The sequence below is a fragment of the Bos taurus genome, chromosome 27 (assembly GCF_002263795.3).
Source record: "Bos taurus isolate L1 Dominette 01449 registration number 42190680 breed Hereford chromosome 27, ARS-UCD2.0, whole genome shotgun sequence".
Taxonomy (NCBI): Eukaryota; Metazoa; Chordata; class Mammalia; order Artiodactyla; family Bovidae; genus Bos; species Bos taurus.
This window is the reverse complement of record NC_037354.1, coordinates 23,475,835-23,489,262: the sequence shown is the minus strand read 5'-3', so window position 1 is coordinate 23,489,262 and position 13,428 is coordinate 23,475,835. Positions and strand designations below refer to the sequence as shown.

Here is a 13,428-nt window from a genome sequence, read left to right as displayed (position 1 = left end):
GTTCTTAATTAAATTCTGATTTGTAAGATTTATAGTTAAAAATCTGTCTGCAGGATCTAAAGGCCGAAAACAGTATTAATTAAAATATGATTATTATTGTCTGGGCTGCCCGGAGGGTGCTAGGGGTAAAGAATCTGACTGCCAATGCAGGAGATGCAAGGGATGCGGGTTCTATTGCTGGGTCGGGAAGATCCACTGGAATAGGAAAATGGCAACCCACTCCAATATTCTTGCCTGAAAAATTCCAATTCCATGGACAGAGGAGCCTGGCGGGCTAGAGTCCATGGGGTCACAGAGTCGGACACAACTGAGTGACTGAGAACATTATTGTCCATCACATATGAGCACCCGGGACTCATTTTCTAAGTCATCTGAATTGACTCGAATCTGTCCTGTAAGATTCAGAAGTCTTTGTAAAAAACCTAAGTTTCCCTTTGAGCCTTCTCACCAGGCTGTCTTATTCAAAATTACATTTCTAACTACTGATGACTTACTTTGCAAACTTCTATTACCATTTTTTAAAATAATCGTTATTATGCAGTTTCATTCAGAATGAGCTCAGCTGCTCAGGGTTTGGATGAGGGATCTGGAAAAGCGTAAGTCATTCTAGGGTGTTGATTTTATGAAGTGAATTTCCATGGGGATTTTTCACTTTTTTAAATGTATGTGTTCAAACACCACTGTATTAATATAACAAGAAACCCTATGTACCTCTAATTATGTAATGATTCTGGAAAATATTTGTGAAATGTCCACATTTGCTTTTTGTGATGTTAGGGCATAGGATGTTTGGACACAGAGTGATTTAAAATGTATTATGTGGGCTCATTTTGTAACACTTACCACCCTTTAACATAAGCATTTTGTGGCATACAGTCTGTATTTTAAAATGAATCAAAGTTGAATATAGTACTAAAAACAATGGAAGATATTCTAGTTTGAGAATCCCTGACTTATTTCTGACATCAAGCTATCATGCTCTCTTTTGCAACTGCTTCTGAAATGAACATACATTTTGTATTTTGACCTGGCAGTGGTCCTCAGGGAAGAAGAACCCGATGGGAATCACTACTGCTGACACGATAGCCTGGGAGAACTCGGGGCAAATGAAGTACTTGTGGCTGAAATCAAGTGGGCAGTACCTTAGAACTGACAGCAACACTGCCTGATCATAGTCATTTATTCAACAAGTATTTATTTAGGACTGAACAGGCTACAGAAGGCTTCCCAGGTAGCTCAGTGATAAAAGAACCCACCTGCGAATGCAGGAGATGCAAGAGACACGGGTTTGATCCCTGGACTGAGATGATCTCCTGGAGTAGGAAATGGCAACCCACTCCAGTATTTTTGCCTGGGAAATACCATGGACAAAGGAGCCTGGTGGGCTATAGTCCATGGGGTCGCAAAGAGTCAGACACGACTGAGTGACTGAGCATGCACGCCTGGGCTGCAGACAGTCTGCTAAACACTGGGAATATAAACCTAAATATATATTAAGTTGTTTTGTCCTTTCAGAGCACAGATGACATATATAGATATACGTGCACATATATAAATAAATACACACACGCACACGCACATGATTGACTCCTGGGTTGTTTTTAGACACCTTCACACAGATGCTGCATATTAACAGAAGAGAAAATAAAGGCATAACAGTACTGCTGGTTTCTCTGTATTTTCCCACTTTCTTCTAGACAGCTTGGCTAGAATTACTTCTGGTTTTCCTTTACGTCTTTCTTCTTAATTACCCATCCTGTATTAAATTTCTAGGTCATGTTTTTCTCCTACTACTGTTGTAACGCATATGTGCATATGTGTGTGTGCATGTGTGTGTGGGAAATAGTTACCACATAGTATGTATTCAGTCACTGGGAGAAGGAATGAATATTATAAGGGGAATAATCTCCTTTTAATTAAAAGTAAGTTAAGCTCCTTCCCTGATGGCTCAGTAGGTAAAGAATCCACCTATAATGCAGAACACATAGGAGACACGGGTTCGATCCCTTGGTCGGGAAGATTCCCCAGGGTAGGAAATGGCAACCCACTCCAGTATTCTTGCCTGGGAAACCCCATGGTCAGAGAAGCCTGGCAGACTACAGTCCATTGGGGTGGCAAAGTGTTGGACATGACTGAGCAACTATGCACACACACACGGATTAAATTCCCTAACATGAACTCTTGCAAGAATAGAGAATGCTCCTGAACCAAGAAAATAATATTTCTATTAATACAATGGCCCATGCTGTTACTAATATAAGGGTCAAGTTGGTGATATGGAGAGATGGGGAATCTGAGCATCCTATAATGATTTGACATCTTAATGGATCTTGGCCTGCCCTCGGGGAGTCAACTTTGCATATCATGCCACCCAAACACTTATTGAGTTGAATTAGACAATCAGAACAGGATCAACAACAGTCAAACAGACACAGGTCTTCAAATGTGTGCTCAGAATGGCAAAGTAAATCTTCCTGACAGTGAGCATGGGTGGAGGTCGAAATGGAATTCATTTTCTTGATGGAGCTGTCAAAGAACAAATCATCTAGCAAACTAAACTGTAGCACATCTGGGCACCTTCCACTGCCCCCAACTCAATGATAACATGAGAGGAGTGCTTTAACATGCAAAACTGGTGTCACGTATTCAGGAGGCTTAGGATCAGCGAGAAAGCCTGGGACAGACATGGTTAATCTCAATCCCTGTATGTAAATGCATGATGAACAAATAGCCAAAAAAAAAGAAAATCACATATTTTAAAAAAACATTTCTATGAGTCTAGTCAGGGTAGCCAACTTTTAATAAAACACGATTAGCACTTATTCTTTAAAATATTCATGCTCTCTAATCCAAATTAGACAGGGTTAGAATTAGGCTTAAGGAGAGAGAAACCTCCTCCTCTCCTTAAGCCTAATGTTTTTGCATAACATGATGCAAAAATTTCTCACTATATGATCGTATGCAGATTTCCTTTTTTTAGTGGCAATCTGGGTCTATTCCTTCACAAAGTCATTATTCATCTACTTTTACATACTGTGTCAAAAGTTGGTAGTTATTCATTATCCCTCATCAGCTGTCTGTGGAAAAAACAAACTCCTATTAAAATCCTTTATTGATAAATTACTTAATAGAGCTTAAAATATTATATCTGAAAAAGCTTCTATGTCTTTAGGCTGTCTGGAAATTATCAACAGCCTTTTAAATTATAGGGTAAACCACCTAGAATAAACTAAGTCAATGGAGTAAGTAGTACATCACTTTTTCCGGCAGACACATCTAAGCTTCCATCATTTTTGATCTTAAGAAAAAGAATGAAGAAATAGGTACCCAATTAAAATACTTTTTAAAATGTTTACCTATTTTCATGTATATATTAGTTTTACTGAGCTTGGTAATCTTTTCTCCTTCTTAGCTCTCAGAGTCAAATATGTTCCAGGAAGCAAGTATATTTGAAAATTAACACAGTCAATCCACTAGAAGTCAGCTCATGGGAAAAAAGAAAGCTGTTAAAAAATTGCGAATTATTATTTCTGAGTTGTCCTATTTTTACCTCCAGCTTCCTCCTATATAATGTAGCCGTGTGTGTGTGTGTGTGTGTGTGTGTGTGTGTGTGTGTGTAGTCACTCAGTCCGATTCTCTGTGACCCCATGGACTGTAGCCTGCCAGGCTCCTCTATCCCTGGTAGTTTCCAATTCCCTTGCAGGGAGGAGCTCAGATACTGGCAGTGTCTGACTTATCACCACTTTATAGCTCAAGTCAGCCAGGTTTGCATATTCCCAGAACATTTTCTTAAATAACCACGTGTAATGTGACTAAATCTTTTAAAATGTCATGATATTTGCCTGATATCACTAAAAGTTTTCTGGAGATAATTGGTTTCCAAGAGATCCCAGAATTAACGCAGTCTTGGGGGATAATATTGTATCATGGATGCAGTTATTTCTAGATATCTATATTTCCTTTGGGATTCCATGTTTTATTTTCTTTTTTTATGTACATAGTCTTCTCAATAAGTGTTCCATTTCATGCAGATCCCTTTGAGCATCTAGAACTACACTGTAGCTTAGGTATTTCTGCAAATAAATTCATTAACGAATGATTAATTATTTCACATTTTGACTTCATATCTTTTCTGCAAACTCCCTTAAAACCAAAGAAAAGTATTGCTTTCGCTCTGAACTTGTTGCACTTGAAATTTTTGATGCAACAGGAAGCAGCTTAAAATTAAATTTTATATCAAATGTTTCATTGTCTTTTTTTATGGCAAAGCAATATGACTGAAATGTGATTTCTGCCTTTTTGTAAAAAGATACTTCTATTCCACAACAGACATGAATTATAATGCTTTATCATCAGCATAGTGAGATGTGGCTTTGCTTTAAGTGGTCACTTTCTATTTTTAGCTTTGCTATCATTTCTAAGAACACTCCAACGGTAGACATAGTAATCACTAAATATAAGTAAGAGATAGGGCTACAGCAACACAGGTGCTCAAACAGCTCGGTGACAACATGATCCTGAGATTTCAGCCATTTGATAAGTACAACTTTCACTGAAATCAGGAACATGAAATCATTTGAGAACTCAGTTACTTCTGTTAGGTTGGTCTCCCATCAGGGATTGATGCCTCTGATATCAACTTTTGTCCTCTGCGGTAGTGGTGGTTTAGTCGTGTCCAGCTCTTTGCGACCCCATGGACTGTAGCCTGCCAGGCTCCTTTGTCTATGGGATTTTCCAGGCAAGAATATAGATCATCTCCAGATGATCTTTCCAGCTGAGGGATTGAACCCATGTATCCTGCATTGCAGATGCTGAGCCACCAGGGGTATCCTTCTATATTTAATATCTATCATTCTCAGCTTATTTTTTTCATCTCCTTATGTATATTTTAGATTGTTTTTACTACCAACTGTCCCCAATACCCAAGAAATAGTTGGTGCATTAGAAACTTTTGATGATCATGGTAATAGTGATAGTAAAAAAGCTTCCATGTATTAAGTGTTTACTGTGGATCAGGCCCTTGGAGAAGGCAATGGCACCCCACTCCTATACTCTTGTCTGGAAAATCCCATGGACAGAGGAGCCTGGTAGGCTGCAGTCCATGGGGTCACTAAGAGTCAGGCACGACTGAGAGACTTCACTTTCACTTTTCACTTTCATGCACTGGAGAAGGAAATGGCAACCCACTCCAGTATTCTTGCCTGGAAAATGCCAGGGACAGAGGAGCCTAGTGGGCTGCCGTCTATGGGGTCGCACAGAGTCGGACACGACTGAAGCGACTTAGCAGCAGCAGTGGATCAGGCCCTGCATTTGGTGTTGTCCTTTCACTGTCTCCTTAGTAACAATATTCATGAGCAATAAGTACTCTATGTAGTGGGTACTGTTATTATCCTATTTTATACAGAGACGTTTTGGCAGGACTAAGGAATACATCAATGTCCAACACCTATTGGTGGCTGGTGTTTATTATCTCTATTTTTTTGTGAGGGCAAGATGTCTGTTAAACAATCTTTTTCTTTTTCAGGTGATTTGCATTCATTACTTAGGTTCTGTATTCCTATTCTTCAAGAATAGGAATAATGAAAATCATTGACAGAAATAGTAATATTGGGCTACAATAATAATGATGAGCTGATAATACATGTAAAGCACTTAATCCATGGCATAGTGCAATAAAACTAGATACTAGAAGACGATGACGATGATGAAGATGGTGACAGTAGTAATTCCTTTATTTTGACAGATCTTAGCTGCAGAATCCTTAACTGAGGAGGAGCTGGAACTATCCTTTGTATGCCCATGTTATTTCAATACAGATGAGTGATTTGACAACAGAGTGAAATGCCATGATTCTTTCTTTCTCGATTCATTTGACCTCTGCTTTTTTTAAAAAAAAAAACAAAACAGAAATTTGTTTGTTATACTGTATGTGACCCAACTGGCACATTCAAAGTCTCATCTGATGCTCAAAATGACCCGGTGATATAAATATTTACAGTATCTTCCAGATTTTACCAATAAAAAGCAGAAGCTCAGAGTAGATATGGGGCGTGCTTGAAACCACAGAGCAGATTCAAATGGCAAAGATGCAAGACTGAGCCCAATTTCCATCTCTTCCCATGAGCTTTCCAGTACACCACCCCATTTAAATTGTGGAAAATTCACCAGTGCTCTGCTCTCACTGGCCTCATGTAACTTTTAACTTTGAACTATTTTTGGATGCTCACGCTTCCCTCTGGTTCTTAATGAACTTGTAATGTCATCTTATGAGAGTGTTGTTAACCTCTGGCCTCAGGCTCTGATGACTCTTGCCAACCTCTTATTTTCTTTCCTCTTTAAAAATTATTATTCAGTCATTACAGGATGTCTGGAAAACTTAAAAAAAAAAAAAGTCTCACAACACCCACTCTTCAACATTGGTTTTCCTTTCCTTTCTTCTTTCCCTCCTATTTACTCCACAAACATTTACTAAAAAACAGGTATTGACAGTACCTGACACACTAGATATTTTGCTAATTGCTGGAAATAAAAAGCAACACTTACTGAATTTCTGATCTTGCTTTCTGCTCTTCCTACTTTCTTTCTATCTCATTTCTACTAATGGACTGATTCCCTCTGGATTATCTGAACTGTATCGCTAAAGCCATTCTGTTATTTCAGTCTAAGACAACCTTTTCATACATAGAGGTCTTCCCTTGTGGCTCAGCTGGTAAAGAATCCACCTGCGATGTGGGAGACCTGGGTTCCATCCCTGGGTTGGGAAGATCCCCTGGAGAAGAAAAAGGCTACCCACTCCGGTATTCTGGCCTGGAGAATTCCACGGACTATATAGTCCATGGGGTTGCAAAGAGTCGGGCATGACTGAATGACTTTCACTTCACTTTCATACATACAAGCAGTTACAACTGCTTTTTTCAATCCTCTATCTTCTTTCATGAACAAGTTCACATACATGCTGTTTACACTGCCTTTTTTTTTAAACACAAAAATTCCTATTCAATATTTTCAAGTTCACTTATTATACTTTATAATACACTGAATCAAAATAAATAATCTCTTTTAAACTAGGTCTCAAGGTCCACCTTCATCTTTATTCTGAATAACTTCCTCAAAAACTAAGCCCATCTATTTCTCAAAACTCTATGAGCAGACCAGCAGTTTAGTGCCAAATGAGAATGGCAGAAATACATGCTGTATTTCTGTATCCACACCAAAGACAATCTGAATTTGGGCTTCTCTATAAACCTGTTTGACTTAAATTGTACAAACAAGGGCCTTATCATTCACTTGGAAGAAGAAGGCTCAATATACTATTTTCTTAAAATCTGGAGGAATTTTCCCTCTTTCTCTTTAAATTCTGATATAAAATTCTTAACATTTATTCAAATAATAACTGATCTAAACCCAAATCATCACTCATTTGGAACTTTGCTGTGCTGTAATGATATCTACAGAGAGAATTCTCATTGTAAGATGATACTGATGCCAATTCATTCATTCTCTAAAAAGAAAATGAATGAAAGGATGGTCCAGTGGCTAAGACTCTGCACTCCCAATGCATGGGGGCCTGGGTTCAATACCCGGTTACAGAACTATATCCTACAAGCCTCAACCAAGAGCTCGCATGCTGCAACTAAAGATACTACATGCACAACCAAGAATCAGCACAGTAAAAACAAAACAAAACCGAAAAGACAATCCTATAAGACTCTTTCTCTATAAGTAAGATTAAAACATGCCTAAAGGATTTGTGGGCCTTCCTGGTGGCTCAGCGGTAAAGAACTCAGCTGCCAATGCAGGAGATGCAGGTTCAATCCCTGAGTCAGGAAGATCCCCTGGAGAAGAGAATGGCAACACACTCCAGCATTCTTGCCTGGAGAATCCCATGGACAGAGAAACCTGAAAGGCTTCAGGTAGACTCAGTAAGTCTACCCCATGGTCCCCAAGACTCGGACCCGACTTGCTGACTAAACAAAAACAGGGGTAGGTATGGGTAGGGGCTTCCCAGGTGGCACTAGCCATAAAGAACCCACCTCCCAGTGCAGGAGACATGAGAGATGCGCGCTCGATCCCTGGGTCAGGAAGATCCACCAGAGGAGGGCACAGCCCCCAGCTTCAGGATTCTTGTCTGCAGAATCCCATGGACAGAGGAACCTGGCGGGCTACAGTCCATAGGCTGCAAAGAGTCGCACATGACTGAAGGGACTTGGCACGCACATATGGTATGAGCAGACTTGGATAGGGCCAGAAAAATTCTCTTTTTTATTATAACGTACTCAAGAAAAAATAAATAAAATGATGTACTACTCTCTTTTACTAAGCCCTTTAGTTAATCATGCAATCAGTTATATGGGCTATTGCTTTACGTGTTTATTCCTCATTCCAATCATGTAGAGGGTAGAGACATTGGAAGTGTTGAATAGCTTATCTTTTAAGTGGTAATAACATCAGGAAATCCAATCTGGTTCATAAAAATGGGGGGAAAAGGGTCACGACTCACATTTTCTCTAACAACATGGGATGTACTAAAAATGAAACATATTAGTTTTATTAGAAAGGCCCTTGCCATGAAAAGTGCAGTGTTTCAGCATGATCAGCAACATACACTGTCATATATGAGGAATGGTACAGATGAAACAGCCAACTCCTCCATTTAACACTGCACTGGTCAGCCATTTATTTATATACCATAACAAATTCTGCATTCTACAACTAAAGGACTTTGTAGAAGGCTCAGAGTAGATATATGAACCAATTAAAGGACTAAAAATAAGCTGTTGAAGGCATGATGAAAAGAAGTGGGTTTATTTGGCCTCAAAATGTACACATATTTTCACATGTCCATTTAGCCTTTTCACATTTCCATTCAGGTAAAAATGCATAGAACTGGAAACAGGCTATAGCAATGGAGATTTAGGTTATTTAAATAAAAACATGTCTGGGTGTGTAAGATTCTTAAACTGATTCCAATGGGGGGCAGTAAAATCTTTCCTGAACGTCACTGGTTGGGTTGGGTTATAATGATACCATTTAGATACAAAAATATGAATCAGACAACCTCCTTTTTAACTCTATGTTTTTAAGAAACATCAGTTTAAAATTAATATAATTATTAGCATATGGATTGATTTCCTGGGCATAAACATGAAATGTAACAAAACGGTCACAAACAAGTTACTCCTTTAAAGTGTTTGTTGAAGGTAGAAGAAAACTTTTGCATTTGAGGAAATTTCATTACTTAGTAAACTTGATTCTTTTTTAAAACCAGGAATTTTCTTTTCCCCCCATGCTGTAATACTAGTGGCAGCTGTAAGCCTTTTTTTTTTTTTAAGAAGCATTTCAATTTTCTGTTTAAAGGTAGCCTTCTACCGGATATGGATATGTTCATACCCTATTATGCATAATTATTATTTGGGAGCAAGATGATGTGATATAAAGTTATCTGAATTATGACACAGGGTATGGTGGTTCCAATGTCATCTTTTCAACTAGCGGTTTGACCTTGGACAGGTCATTTTTGAATGTCATACTTCAGCTTCTTTATTGGCACCTTTAAAACAGTGTTAGAAGAGGTGACCTCTCATATTTTTTTCCTTCCTTAAAATTCTATTGAGGAATTTTATTAAATTATAATTTAGAAAAGTCAATATTTTAACATATTAAACAGATTCTTTTTATCACTTTTAAGTCTTAACATGACTTAAATTGTTAGTGAATAGTTAGAATTTGTCAACACAAGTTATTCTAGCATAAAATTTAAGCATGATTAGCTAATACAGCAAATGGTCACCTTATACCATGTCAAAGTTTATGACGAAAACTTTGACTTCATATGATCCAACTGTCAAATAGCTTTCATATTTCATTTAGGATATTTTGTGTTCATCTAATAAATTTGGAAATATGCATGGCTATTTGTTTCTTTCACATATCTTTCCATATTATTTCTATAAAATAATGGTTTTCATTCTAAGTATTCAGAAGTATAAATATAACACTATGTTATCTATTAAAACTCTGCTATTTCAGACATTACTATATTTCTTTCCTTATACACTGCACGTGTAAACATAAGTTAAAAACACTACAGTCCTGTGGAAATGTAATTTTATGATTACATGAATTATGGACACAGATCAGCTTTTCATATGATTTTAGTGATCTCCAGCAACCTTAAAATGGTAATAAGGAATGTCATTGTCATTGAGATTTACTTTAATTATTCAAAAATATTCACACAGAATCTGAGCAGTGAATAGTTAAAATTCAGGAAAGTTAATATATATCTTAAATCTAATTCTGATATTTAAATTTTTAAAAATCAGAGTAAATTCTATTTAGGATAGAAATAAGTTGTAAACTTTCATGTGTTTACTTTTTTGAAAAATAAATAAATAAACCATTTATTAGCAAGCTGCACATTAGCAGTTTGACCTGTAGTTGAAACTGGGTGGGGACATACTGAAGACTCCAATCTTCATATTTTAAATGAGACACAAACTTTTCTTTGAAAGATGCATTATTAAGAAATAAAGTCATTCTAGTAGAACTACTCTTCTCTTGGCAAAAGACGGGGAAAGAAAAAAAAAATCATTTACACTTCACACTTAATGTGTGACAATAATGTATTTGTTTCACAAAAGTCATAAAATAGGGAAACTGGTCTTCTGGCTTTAGTCATAAATAAGGATGAAAAGGACTTGAAAATAAGATCTTACTTTGCGGAGAAAAAGAGTGAAGTCTCCCTGGAGCCTATTTCCGAATTGACATTCTGCTAAAACAGTTTGACCCACAGTTTTCTTCTTATTAAACCTTTTCCACTTCTGATTTCGTGGCTCAGCTCTAACACCCAAGAAATCACCCACTCCGTGCAAGATGCTAACATGTCTCTCAATCTTTCTGCCTCTCTGTAGATTGCCTCAAAGCGGAGAGATAGATAGTCCACAGCGTCTTACCTCGACGAGGAGGAGCTGAAACGCCGAGGCATGACATGCTTCAACACTCAGCCTAGGAGAGGAGTCCGTCTCCGTTACTTTCTCCAAAATATAAGTTCACATTTCGTGGTTGAGATCATGGCTCTATTCTAAGCGGTTCTGCGCAGTGTGTGATTCTAACAAAAACAGCCTCCGCAGCTGGAGGGAGCCTTAGCCGAAGCCGGAGTCTGTCAAGGCGTTCCTAGTGACTTCTGTCTAGTAAATTCAGACTGATGTTTTGCAAAAGGGGCCTCCACAACCAGGCCCAGATTGCCTGCGAAGCATTTCCTGCCTCTGAGTGGTGTGCGTGTGAGAAAGACTGAGCCGGGAGGAGGGGAGGGGGGAGCCCTGAGGCCGGCGATTTAGGAGTTCTGATTTTACACAGAACTGAAGTGAGTTTGTCAAAACCCTTGAGGTGATTAGCTGGAGAGTCATAAAGCCGTAAAGCCTTTTTCTATCCCACACTGCTTATGGAAAAAAAAAAAAAGATAGAAAACATAGTTCTTTCCTTCCTCTACAACTTTTCCACTGTATTCAGTGTATACACACAATGTAATCAAAATACCTTTGCAGGACTCCTTTCAAAAGATCTTTTAAGGGAGCAAGATGCAGTTAGAGTTTTTTAATACCGTAATTCTTCTAAATTTGAAAACCTTTTGACCGTTCCTTCATTTAAATTGCTGCAGCCAGATTACACACCGTACCTGAGATCTGTTAAGTGAGATCCTAGGAATCCAGCAAACAGAACGTTTTCTTCAAAATCTCTGATCCCAAGAATCCTTTCCCGGAAATAAAGTAGTTTGTGTCAGGGCCCAGGCAGCCTTGCTTCTGGCCAGAATCCTCCAGTCACACACATCTAGTGCTGGAAAAGCAGAAGACAGACTCCATCTTGATCCTATTACAGTCTTGCTGACATTAACCACTTGCAACTGCTTCCATCCCGCAGAACAGAGTCTGGGACTCACATCTCTCAAGCAGCTCACAGTATCTGTATCCTTCCTCCGACACAAATGTTGTGAACTATCGTCTGTTTATCTTTTCTGCTTTCTTGTGCCTCCACTGGATGACTTCCTCCTAGCTGCTCTAGGCTGGGAACTTGGACTACCATTTGGTTTTGATTAAAACCAGACAGCCAACTCTGGAGAATGTAGGGAATAAGCTAATGGAAACAGCAAGTATGGCTTTAATTAGTGCGTCAATTAATAATAGATGTTCGCTCCTCTTATAATAAGATGACACAAATATCAAGGCAGAGGAAGCGCAAGTCGTTTCAGGAAAGAAGTTGCACCAGTTCTTCCTTTATGACCCAGGATTCTCTTTGGGGAACGTGGAAGGAAAGAAGGGTGCTGTGGCCTTGGGACATCCAGGTTGTGTAGAGGCGGGTGCAGCAGGCTGGTTGTTTATACCAGAGAAACAGGAAACAGCATCTCTGAGTTTAATTATCTTGCTTGGTTGAAACTGTTCAGTAATGCCTCCCTTCTACTTTATTTACAATCAATGGATTCTCTTGCGGTTTATGACATAGGTATTTCTTTCAGTGGTTAGTGATCAGATTAACCTGATCATTGGGTCTACATGGGGCTTGCAACTACCCAGAGATTTCCAATAATGAGAGGAACAATCCCAATTTATATATGAGAAAAGAGGAACTTAAAAAGGGATATAAGAAATATTAAACCTATTAGCCCTAGATGTATGTGATACATCTCTGAAATTGTAAGCAGTTTTCATTATTCACATTTATTCTCTAATTTTTATCAAGACTGACAGACACCTAGATAGCATAATGATCATGTTTTGAGTACTTGCTGATACTACTGAGTAGATGACAAGTCAGAGTATTATGTTATAGCCATTATTTCTTTTCTTATTCGGTAGCTAAAATCTCTCAAAGTTAGTGCAAAGCATGGACTATCAGAAATATCAAACCCAATGCTTAACATTTGGTTTGTATGTTAAATTTGGTTAAAACGGTAAGTGGCAGGGATAACATTTTATACATAATTTTCAGATGAAGAGCATTCAAATAACCTGGAGGGAGAAGCAATTTTTAGGAGTTTATCTCAAAATATTACTGATTAAAAAAATGAGCATTTAGATTCCTTGAAGTTAACCTTCAGCCACAAGAAGGAAGTCCACAACTTCATAAATTCTTTAAAGGGTCATTTATGTTCATATTCAAAATACTTCCACTGAAACTATTTAATCTTCCCAACTATCATTGTGTGTATTCTTATTTTTATCTTACAGATGAAGTATTAGAAATTTATGAGAGTAATTTTCTCACAATCAAATGATGGACAGTAGCCAAGTCTACTTTGGAACCCACATTTTCTAACTGTAACACCCTGAGTTCAACTGTCTCTCTTGACGCTCTCTTAATTGCTGTGTGAAACTAGGAAGACTTCTTAAACTCTCTGAGTTTCAGATTCCTCGTTATAAATAGGGACAATTC

At 38.1% G+C, this 13,428-nt stretch overlaps 1 protein-coding gene across 5 annotated transcripts in view; it reads right to left on the bottom strand.

The window, feature by feature from the left end:
- Positions 1-13,428, bottom strand: part of DLC1 (DLC1 Rho GTPase activating protein) — a 522,282-nt gene that overhangs the window by 428,871 nt on the left and 79,983 nt on the right. For 3 of the 5 annotated variants that reach the window (XM_024986237.2, XM_059882193.1, XM_059882194.1), the window contains exon 1: positions 10,956-11,205. The exons of 1 other annotated variant lie outside the window; for it this stretch is intronic. The gene's annotated coding sequence lies outside the window, so the exon portion shown is untranslated. Of the gene's footprint in view, positions 1-10,955; positions 11,206-11,677; positions 11,991-13,428 lie in introns of those variants that run through there. One more of the 5 variants, XM_024986238.2, reaches the window with a different exon arrangement.